An 18,876-nucleotide genomic window follows, 5' to 3' on the forward strand; every position below is an offset into this window, starting at 1 on the left:
TAAAGATGCACAGGTTGCTTCAGGAGTCTCCCAGTTGTACAGCAGCATTGGTGTGGTGTGTAGACTCCCCAGTGTGCCTGCCCCTCATCCACGTGTGCTGGATTAATGGGCCAGGCGTGAGACCAGCACCAGGCCAGCGCAGCCACTGATTGGTAGCGACAGCTTCAAATGCAGGAATACTGTCTTTTTCTTTGGTAGCATTCTGCAGCTGTTCGCTCAACAGTTAAGGACCTCGCAAGGGAATTTCTCTTTTACATTGGATACATACACATTGCAAATCGGATTTGATATTTCCTAAGAGGTGAGAATTGTCTTGTTTTGGTTGTGTGTAGGTCTGACTGAGGGATATGGGACTTGTGTCAGCTTGACTGTAAGATATTGGCTGTGGGCCGACCGAGGGAGCCATGGAGCATGTGAATTTCATGCTGAGATGTAAACAAATGCTGTTAGGTCAAAACGCGTTATTAATGTGATTTCTCCTTAATTGTGTTATTAATCATAACAGATGGATGGCTGATTTGTGGGCTCAGATACACGTGGGATTGTTGGCTTTCCAGCTGATTTCATTGGTCATAAAGATCACTATGGTTGTGGAGTTTAATTATGGCAACAGGGTATTGAATTTAGCGTCAATATCCCAATGAATGCTTGAGTCATAGAAGATATGCAGAATACACACCCATGTTAATTCATCAATGCTTAACCCCCCTTGTTGTCATGACAATGTAGATTTCAAAGGTGAATTGATGGAATAGATGGATCAGCAAGGAAAAGGCGGGAGTGTGGCCATTGAAGCCAATATCCTCTAGTTAACCCTTTTGTTTCGGTGATGTATGTCTGAATACAGACCCTGCCTTGTCATGAGATGAAGGGAGATGGCTGCAGGGCCTTGTACTGATAATGGAAGACTCTGTTATGAGATCCATAAACCATACTGCCTGAATATCCCACCTATTGGTGTAGACAGGTTATTGGCGTTGTCAGGGAGGAAGGGGCTGTTAGGATTACACGGAATGGCCAATATTACTTCCATATCTGCAGGTGTGATTAGATTGTAACTCAGTTTGGAAAATAGTCTCAGTTAATGATAGGTGGTCTCCGTGGGTAATTTGTGATTTCTGTGAAAAGTTAGATTAGGAGAGTTTAGCGGTAGATTACTCTTGAATCAAGAGTTCATTGTTTAGTTTTGCTTAATTTAGGACGAATCATTATGCAAAAAACAAATTTGATGAAGGGTTTGAAATTGTGTAGCTTGTCCCAGATGAGTAAAATCACGGACTTGTATAAAATAATGTTATATAGGTCTGTGGTAAAAACCAGGATGGATTTCTGACATTTCCTTGTTGACTACCTCTTTTACCTTAAGATAGAGGGGGCACAGGTGGCCTATTCGCCTGAGGCACAGCAGTTCTGTGCGGAGGTTCTGCCCCTTGGGCATACCAGCAACGAATGATCCTGGGTTTGAATCCCGGTTCATTCCAATGATGTTTCTAGGTTTGTCAGCACCATACCCATGCTCATCGGTTTTACAAAAGTGGTAAACGTCTGAGACCTGCATCACTTCAGGCTTTCCTCCCACATTAAGCTGGCACGCTCGAATACTGTATGCTGTATAACTCGAATACTGTTCAAAACAGCATCAAACCCAACTCACTCACTCACCATAAGATAGATGGCAAGTGTAGGAAATCATTTTTGTATACAAGAGAAAATACTTAATTTCTAATTTTTAATTTTTGTGATAGTGACACAACTGTTACCACTTGTTACTGATGAATGTGATGAAAGAATTTTCAGCCTTGGCAAAGCTTCTGGTGTGGAAATACAACTACAAAAACAGAAGCAGATCTATTCTGTTGGTAGGATGTGTTTTCTAGTGGGTTATGACGGAAGTATGTGAGTGTATTTTTTATGAATATCTCCTGACATACATTGATGACTTTCGTTTGAATGTTGTAAATTGCTGTTAGATGTAGATCTCACCTAATCTGTGGTACTCGCTGAACATGCCCCATGTCAGAGGGCTGGTTACGCCACGGAGAGGTAATGGTGGCAGCAGACAGACAACAGCAAGTAGTGTCAGGTAATGACTCGGTAAACGCAGGCTTCCTCATCAGTGCCAACACATTACGGAATACAATCACTGTCTAGTAGGGAAGACAAGTTTGGCGTGTAGGTAAATGTTCGTTTTCTAAATATATCTTGTTTATAATACGCAAGAAGATGTTATCAATGGCTCCCGGACAGGATGAGTGAGTTAGTGAGTTGGGTTTATAGCTGTTTTGACAGTATTTCAGGTTTATCACTGCGTGTCAGTGGGAGGAAAGGGTAGGATGGTGAGGTTGGCTATCAATGGCTCTCGGACAAGGGTAGGTCTGGTGGTAAGGGTTTGTTTGTTTAGTGCTGCACTCAGCAATATTCCAGCTATATGACCGCGGTCTGTAAATAATCGAGTCAGGACCAGTCAATCCAGTGATTGACATCATGAGCATCGATCCATGCAATTGGGATACGATGACATGCATCAACTAAGTCAGTGAGCCTGACCACCCAATCCTGATAGTCGCCTCTTACAACAAGCATTCTAACTAGGATTTTCACAAATCATAAATGTACTTGATGATTCTTGGTTTGTCTGCACCATATTCATGCTTTTCGGTTTCACCCAAGTGGTGAATGTCTTGGGCCTTTGCCACTTAACCAGACTGACATGCCATGATATAACTGAAATACTGTTCAAAGTGGCATTAAACCCAAATCTCACTCACTCACTCACTCACTCACTCACTCACTCACTCACTCACAACATTGAGGCATTAAACCGACTCACTTGCTCCACCAGTGCTGTCGTACAGCTAGAATATTGCTGAGTGTGGCGTTAAACAACAAACAAACACTCCACTGGTAAAACCACCTTTTGATCTAAATGGTTCTGTTGTTCAATGATCACTTAATGGATTACTTTGAGAAGTTCAGACCTTGAAAGGTCTCTTCATCTCCCTATCACCATGCAAGTCGAGTATTATATTTGAAGTCTAATCATCCGACCCTTTAGCTTAATATTGCTAATGTGAAATATAGCATTTATAGCCCAATTTGTCAGTGCATTGTATAAGGAAGATGTGTTTGCTGTTTATGAAATATCTTCTTAAGCAGAGAAGTACAAGGAGAACAGTTGCAGCTGATTTGTTTTATGTGTACATCCAGGTTCAGTTAGTCCAGAATACTGAAGTGAACTAGCAGCTCAGTAGAAAGCTATTGACATGCATGGTGCTGATCCACAAAGAGTTCGCAGTGTACGACCTATAATTTACCTTGGGCTTACGAATGTCACGGTGTCAAAAAGGCTATGTCGTTTGGGGCTCAGTATTATCATGAAGAGGAGAATATTCAAGTTTATGGAGATCAGTTCTTACAAATATTAACGTCTTCAGTGTGTTGAATGCAGAATATAGTACCAAGGTATACAAATTTATGTATTGACTCGTTTAACTCAACACCTCCTTGTAAATATTATTCATAAATGCAAGAGAATAACCAGTCCCGATTATCCACCGAAACACTTTCCACGAGGTGTAAAATAGCAGTGAAAATGATGTGTATGAATAACTGACAATCAGTGATGTGATCAGGTGTGGGTGAAAAGGGAAAGCATGTCCCCGATCCCAATTGCGTGGTTCGATGCTCATGTTGTCAGTCACTGGATTGTCTGGTCCAGAATTGATTATTTACAGGCCGCCGTCATATAGCTGGAATATTGCTGAGTGCGGCGGTAAACAACAAACATACAAACAAACAAACAAACCAACAAACATGTCCTGTCCCACCTCTATATCAAGATGATGGAATGTCATGGTTCTGGCACTCTTGTTAATGCAGCCTGCGACTTCAGCCACTATTAAAATTTTGTTTGCTCCAGTAAGCTCAGCTGATAATCGATATATTAACACTGAAATCTACTGAAAATATTACCAAGAGACCGGTTCGGGCTTGTAGACTCAGTCACAGGCTGTTATTGTCACTATGGTCTAATAACGACACTCTGTCTCAAACTACTGCTTAGTTAATTAGATGATATTGTTCCAAGGAGTTGAAGCGGTTGTATATGCAGGAGTGCCATGCTCTCCCTTCACAGGAAGTGTGTGAAATGTTAATCACTACAAATATACAAGAGGTGAAGATTTTGTTGCAAAAGACAGGAATAGATTTTTATCATTCATCCAGACGTATTTCAGAGTTCCTTGAAATACTCCCTGAATACCAAATGGGAAATTTAGACTGGCACCAGGTCAGTTAGACATGGAAACTTTTTCTTCTATCTGTGGCCCTTATGGCACTTGTAATGTTTTTATAATAATTTGTATGTTTGGGGAAGTGAATGCAATCGCTTATAACAATACGCAAGAAGCGACACAAGGGAACATTTGTTCGTTTGGAATTCTATATATTTGGCTGCAAGGTTGTATTTATTGATATTAATGAAGTGGGTTTACACATCCATCATCGTGATGCAGGCAGGTCAGCTTGTTATGGAGCCAGACAGCCTGCTCCTGGTTACACTATAGGGGCAGGGCTCGGATAATACCGAGGGTGGTGGTGGGGGGAACGGCAGGCTTGTATAGTGCAGTATGGTATATGTTTGTACAGAGGAAAACAGCATTTAACAGTTGTAATGATTGTTCAGAGTTGAATAGATTTGTACAGAGCTGTATGGGGTTGTATAGATAGGTACAGCATTATACAAAGGTGGATATGGTTGAATAGGGTTGTACAGCATTGTACAAACTTTATATAGGGTTGTACAGAGTTATACATGGTTGTGTAGGTTTGTACAGGATTGTACACAGTTGTATAGGGTTGTACAGAGTTATACATGGTAGTGATGGTTTGTACAGGATTGTACACAGTTGTATAGGGTTGTACAGAGTTGTACAGAGTTTTACATGGTAGTGATGGTTTGTACAGGATTGTACACAGTTGTATAGGGTTGTACAGAGTTATACATGGTAGTGATGGTTTGTACAGGATTATACAGTTCTATTGGGTTCTACAAGGCTGGACAGAGTTTGTATACAGTTCTACATGGTTGTACAAAATGACAGGATAGAAAGAAGTGCCAGACAGGTGTCATCTTGTGATGCCCAATGAGGCAAATGGCAGTTGTACCTTTTCCTGGTACTTATACCTGAAACATTCTTCAATACCATCACCAAATTTGAATAAAACCTTTTTAGATTACAATCCGTCTGTGACCTAGAAAACTAACTGATCTGAGACCATGGGTGCCTCATGCTTGTTATGCCTTCATCTCTTGATCAGATATGGATCCTGAGTGATGTGTCCCTGTGTAGATGTGCCCCACGCAAGTTGTAAGAAGCTACTTGTGATGTCGCTGATTGTGTATCATTTTACCCTAATGGCATGGATCATTGCTTATGGAGTCAACCATTGGTCTCCCTATGGCCCGATTAGTTTCAGGCCACTCACTCACTCACTCACTCACTCACTCACTCACTCACTCACTCACTCACCCATTTGCCAACACACTCACTCGCCCACTTAACTACCCATGCACTCATATAACCACACAATCACGTCTCACTCACTCACTCACTGCTGCAACAGATATGATACATCAGACGTTGAGACCACCAATGAAGCATGAAGCATGAATCTCTCACGTTACGAGACTCTGACTAATACATGTGTATGTCTTTGATATTACATCTAATTGGATGGTATCTTGTACTGCACATTTGGAACCAAACAGCCCTCCACTTTGCTCAGGAATCAGCATTTGCAGTCTTCATGTCCTCTTTGATGTGGGCAGTAATTACTGAGTCCTTCGTTAGTGTAGTATTTATGACATCAAAGGGTGTGAGAGGAGCTCTGTCTGTGTAATGTAAACCATACGTGCATGTTCCAGGTCTATGGGTCACACTTGACCTGCTGAGGGGAAGAGGCTTGCCGATGAACCACCCTTCCACTTGACTTGATTAGGGCTATAAATTAATGCAAGTGGTTGAAGACATGCTGGCACTAGTAGTACATTTAATAAACTAGTTCTATCAGCACAGTATTATTGATACCTTCAAATGATGTTCTTCATGGAGGAATCAGCTTAAAGTACAATCCTGGTAATGAATTCAAATGAATAAAGTTTCACAGATTATTGAATGGCGTATTTGTTTTTTTATGATGCTGGCTAATTTATTGCTTTCTGAGGTGCATTGTTGGCTGTTCAATATTATAACACTGAGGAGTGACAGTGCTTTGAAGTTGACATAATTAGATGTTTGGTTTGGTTTGTTGTTTTACGCTGCACTGAGCAATATTCCAGTTATATTCTAGATGGCGGTCTGTAAAAAAATTGAGTCTCGACCAGACAATCCAGTGATTGATATCATGAGCATCGATCCACGCAATTGGGATTGATGACATACATCAACCAAGTCAGCGAGTCTGACCACCCGATACCGTTACGACAAGAGTAGTCGCCTTTTACGGCAAGCATGGGTTGCTGAAGACCTATTCTACCCCGGATCTTCACGGGTCGACATAATAAGACCAACAGACAGATTCAGGAGGAAAAGATGGCCCAGTGGTTGTTGTTGTTTATTGTGTAGGTGTGTCCAATAGCAATTTAAGTAACTGTTAGTAATAAGTTATTGGGAGTTCTTTCTAATTATAATCAGTTTGCCTGTCAATAGACTTAATTTAGTAAGGTATTCAGGGAAACTGATTTAAGTAGGTGTTCAGTGAAATTGATTCAGGAAGGTTTTCTGCGAGAATGATGTAGTTCGGTGTTCTGTGAGAACGGTAGGGTGTCTGGTTTGACTGATGGAGTTAAGGTGTCCAATTTGGCTGATGGGGGTCGGGTATCTCTGAGATTGATGAAGGTCGGGTATCTCTGAGATTGATGAAGGTCGGGTATCTCTGAGATTGATGAAGGTCGGGTATCTCTGAGATTGATGAAGGCCGGGTATCTCTGAGACTGATGTAGGTGGGCTTTTGAACATTCCAGGTAGAGCATCAATGAAAGGATGCCTGCAGTGAAAGGTTCACAGTAATAGCTGTGTAGCTTTACCATTTACCCTCGTATTTCATCACCTCGGGATCAGCACGGGATTCGTAAGTGCAGGACTGCTGCTCGGCCATTGTGCAAGGTTGCTGGAAGCCAGGGATAGTGTGCATAACATTCCTGATGCTGCTGCACTGTTGGCTCCCCAGTATGTCATGATGGAGGTGTGTGCTTGCTGGATTGAAATGTCAGTTGAGCACTTCTTGGTTTCATGTCTGAAAGCGATCTGGTTCTGTGCAGTTCATGAATTGTGTTCATCATAGAAGAATATAGTGACATGATTGGTTCAGGTCCATGTACACTTCTCGTGTAGCCGCAGACTGGATATGGTGTTATATGTGTTATGCATCAACCTAAGTTTCTGGTTACAAAAGAAACATGTTCTCTGTGGTAAACTATTAATGTTTTTGGGGTAATTCATAGGCTTTTAGGCTATGGAATCCATGAAATGTGAACACTTAGGGAAATATACACATCTGGCAGCAATCCAATTTCACGGAATAGTATAATGTGGACAGGTAACTGCAAGATTTGGATATATTTGAAACTATAAAAAAGTAAACACATGTGAAATACATTGGTCATTCTAGCTTTATTAACCATTGGATTTCAATGGCCTTGTTCAACCTGAACCTGCTTCAGTCAAGGATCTGTTTCTGTTTGTGAACTTGAACATTAGATGTATGTTTTGAAGGGGCACCAAAAACATTCAACAAAAACACAATTCAGGGTTCCATTTCATGAACAACTTTTGTCCATGTCAAGGTCTTTCTGTGGAAAGTATTTCATATCCTGCGTCGTAATTCTATGTCCACCTTGTGAACTGGGCCAGGGCGGAATATTTTGCCATGACCTTTCTTTCACAAAGAAAACATTTGCATACTATTCTCCTTACAACTTGTAATTACCATCATGTGAGCAGGAACACATGTAGAAGTGGTAGATGCCATCTATACCACCTATACCCAGATAGGCTAATGGCCATTTCCCTCCATTACTCTCAATCTCACAAGCGTACCCAGACCTGTTATCAACTGAAACCTTGGCAATACTTGTCTTGCTCCGCAGCAGCATCACCTTTATTGGTGAAGAGAAGGAAATGTGGGGATTTGGTTCTGAAATGTTGATTCAATGATCTTAGGATATTGTCTCCCAGACCCTGGTGAATAAATTAAAGACTGAACCCAACTCAAGTCTAGAATGATTTGGCAAGTCTAGATTGCCTCAGCTCAAGGCCTAAAATTATACATTGTTCTGGGCTCCATTTAGATTTTATTTTTGATTTGTTGATACATGTATATATTTTTAAATATGATAACTTTATGTCTGGGACCACATGTTAGTCTATGATAGTCCGTATTGTACAGTTTAAATTAGTCCTGAACCTTGACTGCGGAATATATGTATTTTTTAAAAACAAATCTAGATTGTATAAAAGCACAATAAGCATCGGGAAAGTATAGTTTTATAGGAGAGAAACATGTTATAGATGTTTGTTGTTGTTGTTAAAATCCACACTCAGCAATATTCCAGCTATATGACTGCAGTCTGTAAATTATCAAGTCTGGACAAGACAATCCAGTGATTGACATCATAAGCATTATAACACAATACCTATTTTTGAAATGAGTTAGTGAGTATGGTTTTACTCAGCTTTTAGCAATGTTCCACTTAAAGCATAGTTCCAGCAATATGACATAGGGACACCAGAAATGGGCTTCACACATTGCACCCATGTGGAGAATTGAACCCAGGTCTTTGGTGAGATGATCGAACGCTTTAACCACTAGGCTACCCCACCGCCCTGTTTTGAAATAGTGAAGTAAATAATTATCATTTGCTTATGGAGAAGGTTGGTAGAAAATATTTTGTATTAGAAATGGACAGTTAATATAAAGGAGATAATTTGATGATACTTTCTTGTATTTTGAGAGATTCTTATAAAAACTTTTCAAATATGGAAACAGAATTCAAAATTGCCATTTTGGTTTCAAGAAAATATGTATTTCCATTAGGGCTGGGACGATACACCAACTGTGTGATACGATATGTATCACGATAGCTTGTTCACGATCTGATACGTATCACGATACTTACATGTGCTCTTATCTGTGATGTGTAAGCCATCATATAAACAAGATGGCCAAATACCTGGCACACTGACGATTTACAGTTGGCAGTGTCATGTATGGCACAAAGATTAAAATATTTACATTTTCACTGCTCTTTTTCACAGATAGTTTGTGTTAGGTGTAATATTTAAAAAAGAATACATTTAAGGTAACAATTGATGCTTTTTACTTAGTGTGCGATTGTGATCGCTACTTGCATTGAGAAGTAAAAATCGCGATCGACAGATGCATCAGTCTATCTTCCCACATCTAATGTTTATATAGAAATACTTATGAATGATAAGAATCTTGATAAGAAAAGTACTTACCAAAACAAAGATGTTAATATTGCCCTTCAATCTGTGTCATACTTTTTGTGTAATTTAGATAGATTTCGCATGAAATATGATGATGTATAATCTAGTGACATTTCTCTTTACTGTAAGAAAGCAACATTTTGCATGCAAATATTGCAGATTCTTTTATACAAGTATTTATGTAAGACACATGGCTACCTTGTGTAAAGTTTGTGAGAGAAAATATTATCACTTGAAATGGTAGACGTTTTATAAGATCGTAACCCTTTGATGTCATACTCTGTATTTCATCTCGGGTTTATATCAAAGACATGTTGATAGGAAAACGTTATCGCACCCATGGTTAAAAGACATACTAGATACTGATATATTGGATGTAGTTTACACATGCTTCTTAGCTGGCTATCTCCTTGGAGATAGTTGTATCTGCGCTAGTATCACCACATGCTCGTTGGGAGTACACCAATATGTCTTCATTTTAAATGGAAAATGTTTTAAAGATCAGGAAGTGCACTGACATTTGTTTAACTTAAATGTTTAAACTGCTCATTAATAAGAATTTGAATCTCTCGAAGGATTTAGATTCAATTTGATGAAGTGTTGAGGAAAGAAATTAGGTTTAGAAAGTGATACATAACCTGTCACTATGATAAGCTCTGGGGAGATTATAGGAGGAAATTAAATCCCAGAATCTCGTGGCAGGATTATGTGAATGCGGTTTGTAAGGACGTTTGTTTATACATCACACGTGTATTTGATTGTTTCTTGGCTTATTAATCCATGCCACGTGAGTAACAGAATATGCAGGAGACGGGAAATGTGTTATCTTTAATATTTAAGGTAAATAATTTTTTATTTTTCTCTCTCCGGAAATGTTCAAATTAGATGTGAGAGTAAACACATATTGCTCATTCCATTTGACCTCTGAAGATCCGGGGTAGAATAGGTCTTCTTAAACCCATACTTGTCGTAAGAGGTGACTAACGGGATTGTGCGGTCTGGCTCGCTGACTTGGTCGATGCATGTCATCGTATCCCAATTGCATGGATCGATGCTCATGATGTCAATCACTGGATTGTTTGGTTCAGACTCGATTATTTACAGACCGCTGCCATATAGCTGGAATATTGCTGAGTGCGGCGTTAAACAACAAACGAACGAACAAAGCTCATTACGTGGCATGACAGAGATAAGTATTGGAACATGAAAGAATTGGGCGATCCTTAACTTCTTTTGTGTAGTATAGCATCTTTTATTAATGGAAACTGAAATCTAACTTCTGTTGGCATGGCTATGGTATTTTAATACAGACTAGATGTGTTTCTGAAATCCTATTCTTCACAGATAAATGCCCCTGCCATATGACTAATGTAAGTCTAATATCAATCTGACACCACAAAACCAACTACTTGATGGTCCTAGGACATGATTCTTCCAGAAGACCTGGCCATGCGCTTCAGTTTAACCCTGTAGTCACCACCTCAGTTCATACCTTGTCAAACACTGTTCATGTATAATGTAAGGCTACAACACAAAACCAACTCCTGGATGGTCCTAGGACCTGGTTCTGCTACAAGACCCTGGCCATCAGCTTCAGTTTAACCCAGTAATCACCACCTCGGTCCATACCTTGTCAAACACTGTTCATGTATAATGTAAGGCTACAACACAAATCCAACTCCTGGATGGTCCTAGGACCTGGTTCTGCTACAAGACCCTGGCCATCAGCTTCAGTTTAACCCAGTAATCACCACCTCCCTACCCTGCACACCTCACACATGTATGGCACGCTTATTGCACTATTTAGGTCTTAGTTTACATTTCATCGCTTCCATCTGTATGCCTACTGAAGCAGAGATAGCCTGTTGTTGTTCCTAGGCTGGCAGAAGGCATTTACGTTTCACTGTCTATCTCAGTAATGTTTTTCCCCAAATGCAGTTGGTCCACACTGGTCTGTTTCTAATTTCCCATTTTGTTTGTTTTCGGACAAACGGTAGACATGAACGGAAGATGGTTTGATTTAGTGTTGATATTTCCGTTGTTTTTTGCCCTGCTTGTTTCTGACATGTTTTGCACTGGTTGAAAAACGCTGGGAGGAATTAGGTCATAGGTTTGAACTTGTGACCTGCAGCAATCAATACCAGATCAATGATTCCTCCAAGAACCTTGTTACCTGGAAGTAAACCTACCCGGTAGGTATCAACATATCAGCCCATAACAAATTTATGCTGACATTTGATAAGATTGCTCTTCATGTTATGGAGAAAGCTTACTCTGAGAAGAAAAATAATCGGAACACTTGATAATAATAATTCATCAATTCTCAATAAACTTAAATAATAGATGGGAAAATATAATCATTTGACATTGAGAGGATAATATGTTAATCTCATCGAGCGATGGGACAAAGTTGATCCAGTTTTGATTCCTGATATGGGTACAATGTGTGAAGCCCATTTCTGGTTCCCCTGCCGTGATATTGCTAGAATATTACTAATAGGGTCATAAAACACCCACTCACTCACTAGACCCGTGAAGATCTGGGGTAGAATAGGTCTTCAGCAACCAATGCTTGCCGTAAAAGGCGACTACACTTGTCGTAAGAGGCGACTAACAGAATCGGGTGGGCGCTGACTTGGCTGATGAATGTCATCGATCCCAATTGCGATGATTGATGCTCATGGTATCAATCACTGGATTGTCTGGTCCAGACTTGATTATTTACATATAGCTGGAATATTAATGAGTTTGGCGTTAAACAACAAACCGCGCTCACTCACTCGATGTTTTTTGTATTTGTCAAATGTATGATTATATCCCAGAGATTTGTCTTTCAAAACTTCAATCTATTCCCTGAACAGCACAAGTTTCTTGTTTTTCCAAATTCTAAAACACAGAGAATATTGAACAAAGGTTCACATGGTTATATGTTATGTTTTCTCAATTGAGTTTTTTTCATCGCACTGCAAATATACCCGACAACCATGCAGCTAACTTACCTCAGTGTCACTAAAAACTTGTTGTTGTGTGTGCTAGAGCCACCATGTTGACTTGACTCTCTTTTGCCAGTCATCAGGAGCTGCATGTGTAAGGTCTTGTGCGAGGCATTGGAAACAGCAGGGTTGCTTGTTAAATGCTTATTCAACCTTGTTATGGCTGGATTTAATTGCGTGAGGACTTGTCAAAATCTCCATGCACTTGCTGTGGTTGAGACATTTGTGAACCTGAAATAACATCATATTATTGGTGTGATTATGACAAGGGTCCCATTCTCCTGGAAAACAGCGCTGGTTCAGACGCGTCCCTGTTCAGTCAGTCTGACCTGTAGATATGTTGTTTGTGTTGTTGAGGTTTGGGCTGAGAAACTTGATCACTAGCATGTTTTGTCTGGGGACATGTTGGTGAGAGAAAGCTGAGAAAGTGGCACATTGAAACAAAACCTGTCTGGAATATTGTCATCAAACACCCTATGTATATCTTCTCTCTAGAATCCATAATCATGAAAATCTCTTCTAAAAGCAGAGTCCATTGAATGATTCCTTCTATGTCATAAACATGTGTTAATGAATCACAATGAAATATTGAAGAGTCCTGTTCCAGAAAGTGATCATATCACTATGACTGTCTTAAGTCTATGTTTAAGTATGAGAGTAACAATCGTCTCAGAGCTACAATCGCATCGTAGAATGGAGCCCTGGTGTTTGGGAAAAGGTGATCATATCCAAACGTAAAACAAGTCACATTTTGTTATCAGAATCATTTCATTGGGGAACGTTAGCTTTTTGCATCATATTGTTATTTGAGGCAAGCAACCTCCTGGAGATGTGATACTCTTGGAATTGGTCTTTCCAGTAAAACATGACTATGTCACTCTTGTGAAATACTTTAATACAGCTTTGTCTGTTTCTTAGTAGTCTAGAGGGATAAGATATTTCTTGCCAGTTGTTATGCACCAATTCATAGAGATCACTCCCATGGTGCTAACAACTGCCACCCAAAATACTTCTGACCTTGACCCTCTTGTCTCTGTGATTGCAGATCCCACAATGGATTATAAAGGCTGATGCTGGCGTCATGTAAAGACTGGGCTGCAATGGAGTTTGTATTAGGATAGTATACAACCCATCCCTCTGTCCCTCCTCATCGGAGTTACCTCCCCTTCAGCAGCTGTATGGTCACAACATACACAGGTACGTACCACTGTTTGTCATTACTCGTTAAGAAATCCAGGTATGTACACCTGTTTGTCCTCAATCATTAAGAAATCCAGGCATGTACCCTTTTTGTCATTACTCGAAAAAGAAATCCAGGTACGTGCACTTGTTTGTTGTTACTTGTTAAGAAATCCAGGTATTTATCTTTGTTTGTAAACACTCATTAAGAAACGCAATTTTTTAATACAGCTGATTGTCAGTACTATTTAGAAATCCAGACTGGACTTATCAGTCATTTTCTTAAAAAACCTATTCCCCAAAACCCCTATATAACATCTTACCTTTGTGTGATATCATTTTCTCACCATGTCACAGTTGCCACTTTTACTATACTGAGTGTTTGCCAACATGCCACACAAAAATTATTTACTCTTCACACAAAAATGTTTGTGAAATTAAATGATTGAAACTCATAATGGTAAATTTTGTTCCATGTGTCAATCTATTTTATTAAAGATTAAAACTGTTGAGAACTTGATAGACGTGGCAAAATCATTTGTTTGATTATGAAAAATTGTGTTTGATTGCTTGATCATTTTGACCTTACGATCAATCATGGATTACTTCAGTTATCGGAACACCACTGTTATTCAGCTCCTAAAATGTTAAGCACCCTCACAGTTAATCTTGCCGATAACTTTTGAGCTGAGACAAAGTTGTATCCCGTGAACTAACTAGCCATGATTGTGTGATATCATCATTTTGAGAACAGATTATGCATGTGAAGATGTTTCTGTTTTGACAACATGTAGAGGATGGAGACATGAGATATTCTGGATGACGGTCACCCTGGAAACGCTTCAGTCTCATCTGTGTATCTGTCGGCATGTGAATTTTGTTTAACTTTGTGACCGAGAAAGAATTCAAGTTGAAGTGATGTATATTTGTAATCTTGGGGAATAAGATAGGAGGTATATATGGGAAGTTTTGAATTACAGGTTTGAAATTGTTGAAATCATGATAAATGTCAACTTTGCAACAAAAAACAAAACAAACCCAATCATGCTTTGAATCATGTAGGTTTCAGCAACAGTATATTGTTCATAAGATAAATAATGGAATTCTTGTCATTTCAACCTGGATTCCTTTTCCAACATGACATTTCACATACTGTTCCTTTCTGAAAGGCATTGTTTTCAGGATTGTGGGATGGTTTCTATAGCAACACAGAAAAGGTAAGTCAGGAACCATGGGGCAGTGTTCCAGATCTTCATCACCAAATATGAAATAAAAACAACTTGATCGATCATATTTAAAAAATACCAGTCAAAGATAGACACAGGTCACCAACTTTCAATAATGAACCTTTTTTAAAGGCAACAGCAGACATACATCCTCTAGAAATTATTTACAACCATTAAATGTTTCAAAAGGATTTGAAAATGATTTGATGTAAGTGCAAAACCCAAACACTTCAAATTGCATTCTTAAGAAGTCACACGTTTTTCAAATGTTTGTCGTCATCGGAGCGGAAGCTTTGGAGGCAGATGTTCCTCAAGTGTTACTAGCTGGGTTAGAAGCGCTGTCTCTGGAAGTTTTCTTCAACAGTTTGGCAAAAAATGAGGTTCGCATATAGATCCCTTACAGTTAAGTGGCATAGAGGTGAAAGCCGTCTTTGCTTCCCCTGGAATTCTGAGAGGCTTCCAAAAGGTGGCTTTAGGTGGCAAGTTGAAGAGAAAACAGCCCATGAAACTTTTTTAAGGAGTTACATTTGGCAGTTTTACAATACACTGCACAACAGCTTGATGTATAATGCTTGCTGCTTGTCACATAACTTTTGCCTTGTCTTTCATATTTTGGGAAAATGAAAAACATTGTGAATGAATATGTACAAATATCAGTTAATTAGCAACAGAAAATTGCAGCTGGACATTTTCATGATTTTATAAATTTATGTCAGTATCAGTACAAATTTTGAAAGGAATATTTCGGACATTTTGTATGAAATTCAGTCATTGTCTTTGAATTTGAATTTATCTTCTAAAATTTTAATATTGAAAAATTTCTTTGGATTACATTAGTATTCTCACTTTCATTTGGCTTTTATACAAAATTGATTAATTTTTGTATTACTTTGTGTGTGTTTTAACCCATTTGAAAATTGTTTGATGATTTGAAATGTAGAAGTGCTTCCGTAACCTTTTCATTACATAAGATCTCAGTTTTTTATACATATTTTTATTACCTTGTGATAGAAACGGTATAAGAAGTTGGTAACCTGTGTCTGTACTTTGTAACATATGATAGAAAGATGTGATCTTTTACGCTGGTTACCTGTGAAGATCCAGGCTAGAAATGCTCTTCATCAACCCATGCTTGTCATAAGAGGCGACTAACGGGATTGGGTGGTCAGGCTCGGTGACTTGGTTGATGCTTGTCATCGTATCCCAAATATGTGGATCGATGCTCATGATGTCAATCAGTGGATTGTCTGGTCCAGACTTGATAACTTACATACCACCGTCCCATAGCTGGAATATTGCTGAGTGCGGCGTCAGACAGCAAACAAACAATCAATCAAGTAACACTGGTATTGAATTGTAAATGATTGATAACGTTTTATGTTAAAATCAACTCAGGATAGTACCAGTGTATAAGAGGAACTGATGTCTGCTTTTCAAAAAGAAGAATTATTCTGTGCGATGCAATTATCACCTTGACTACGTGTTGATGTATCTGTTGGAGTTCAGCCCTTGCGTTGTCTGTCTATCCATCAACAGACAAAGCTAAATGCTACACCATAAGAAGTGCTTTCGGTACCTATAGCTTCAGAATGCAATCAGAATACCTCAAAACATTGTTCTACCAGCATTGAGGACAGTAGTTACACTGAACAACACTACGTCAAGAAAAGAGAAGTCTGACATTAGACAGGTTCATTAGCAAGAACCATCAACATGGACAAACAAGATGAATGATGCTTCTGTCAGGTTTTACAGCTAAGTCAGTTTTGAAAGTGTGAGATGCATGAAAATATCCTTTACCTATTTACATACAACAAAATATGCTGGTTATTTCTTTTGACGCTCCAAGGTTGAAAACACGTCTTGGTAGCACGAAAGATAAAACTGAAGATAATTTGCCCATTAAGCATAGCAAAGTAGGGTTGTATATTTTTTCGTATCAACTTCCACCCACTCCTGACAAGACAACTGACAAAATGTGTTGTTTAGGAAAAAGTGTTTCTTTTAATTTGTTGACTGTTTAAACAAAATACGAGGTATAGATGTTATTGTTATTGACAGTGTCTGCCAGCTCAGTAGGCTTCATGACAATACCAGAGGATTTATTTAAGAAAACAATCATCCCCATTCCGTTCCCATCCCATCCCATCCCATCCCCATCCCCATCCCCATCCCATCCCATCCCATCCCATTCCCATCCCCTTCCATCCCCATTCCATTCCCATCCCCATCCCCTTCGAATCCCATCCCATCCCCTTCCATCCCCATCCCCTTTCCATTCCCATCCCCTTCAATTCCCATCCCCATTCCATTCCCATCCCCTTCAATTCCCGTATATTGCTGGAATATTGCTAAAAGCAGTTAAAAACCATACTCACTCACTCAATCATGCCACGACAGATTACCTAAGGTAATGTGAAAGAATCAGGGGTCCTTCACCTTATTTAAGTAGTATTATTTTACCTTATACTCTGTGTCAGGGGTTGTATGTTAGTGTACCAGGTCAGCTATGAACGTGTTAGCGTGGAACAGTATATTTGCCAGCACTGTCTCCAAGCATTATGTGAGGAATTGAATGCTTACATGATGTGGAGACTCTCACATCTACCTGTCAGTTCTTGTCTTTCTGCGTAATCTCTGCCTGATGTATTGACCTTCCCTAATGAGTTGTAACAAGTAGCATCATAGCCGAACTAGATCTATCTGCTCCTCTAGGGCACGATAGCTCAGGTAGTCGTACAATGGGACTTGGTTAATCTGGTTTGGTTTCAAGATTGTTAATGTTCCAGACTAATGGAACGTTATTGATATTAACACTAACGAAAGACATTATCTGTATCGGAAAATGAAACCTGGTAGAGGTGCTGCTGTATGTTCCAACATTTTGTTTTCTATTTGGATGTTAATATTGTTTTCAGTGTTTTACCTTTTACAATTTACGAAGTGTATATTATTTTTTTAAACAATATGTTGATTAGTCAAACTATATGACATCCATTTTTGTTTTTGTTTTTGGGGGGTCAGGAACATGTGATGCAAGTTTGTCTTGGAATATGTCTTCTTCTGAATCGTCACTCTTGAACTGCTCTATCCTCAGTAGTCCAGGGTATTATATCTCTATTCTATTATGATAAATACCCTGGACCCATTTGCTGACATAGCTTCATTTTTAGCCCAAACTCAAAATCATGATGCTCAAAATAGCTGTCCAGTCGAATCACTATCATGTGCGGGAGAATTTCTGTGTTAAATTAGAGATTGGAGGTGGTGACATCACTTTCAAAATAAAGATGTGGTGATGAATGGGTACGTGTTTAACAAAATGCAATGGATATAGGATTCACTGGAAACTCAAGGATGGATCTACTCCTACCCTTCTAATACCAGCCATTATCAATCCCATACAAGCAAATATATAGGAGTAAATAAGAAGGTCAGTCCCAACAGTTTCTTCAAATAATTAGAAAAGATATAGTTGCCCTCCTAATTCCTGCCGTTGCTGCAGACAATGTGTAAGCGTCTGTCCAGGTCGTGTCAGTATATGTTCCTCTATGAAAGTGTAGAAAACGCCATTCCCATGTTTTGAGGAGTTCATACCGGCCTGGCATATCTCATAGTCCTTGATTACTCAGAATTAATTCTGAGGCGGGCTGCAGACTGCCATGACATCCTTTCTCATCTCTCTTCTCATTGGATGATGTGGGAGATGCTGTGGATTGTGTCATGTGTTTTTTCCCCCATCTAACCATGAATATATTATGCAATAGTTTTCATTTCCAGCAAAATTATTCGCTGTTTATGTCCTAAATGAGGTTGATCAGTTGGAGACTTGGGTCAATATGGCTGATGGTGATCCTCAGAATGATAGGATTGCATGACGTTCATGCAGCAGTTGATGCTTGGGACATAGCTGAAGGAGGAATTTTGAAGGTTTCTTGTTTCTCTCTGTAAATTGATTTGATTTTGGAA

General features: G+C 39.2%; 1 protein-coding gene across 8 annotated transcripts in view; it reads left to right on the forward strand.

Annotated features, from left to right (window-relative positions):
• LOC139480537 (receptor-type tyrosine-protein phosphatase delta-like) overlaps positions 1-18,876 on the forward strand; it is a 396,576-nt gene that overhangs the window by 76,299 nt on the left and 301,401 nt on the right. For 7 of the 8 annotated variants that reach the window (XM_071263629.1, XM_071263627.1, XM_071263626.1 and 4 more), the window contains exon 2: positions 13,548-13,699. The gene's annotated coding sequence lies outside the window, so the exon portion shown is untranslated. Of the gene's footprint in view, positions 1-201; positions 302-13,547; positions 13,700-18,876 lie in introns of those variants that run through there. The other variant, XM_071263628.1, reaches the window with a different exon arrangement.

This window comes from Haliotis cracherodii, unplaced genomic scaffold (assembly GCF_022045235.1).
Source record: "Haliotis cracherodii isolate W230 unplaced genomic scaffold, xgHalCrac1.p SCAF_4, whole genome shotgun sequence".
NCBI lineage: Eukaryota > Metazoa > Mollusca > Gastropoda > Lepetellida > Haliotidae > Haliotis > Haliotis cracherodii.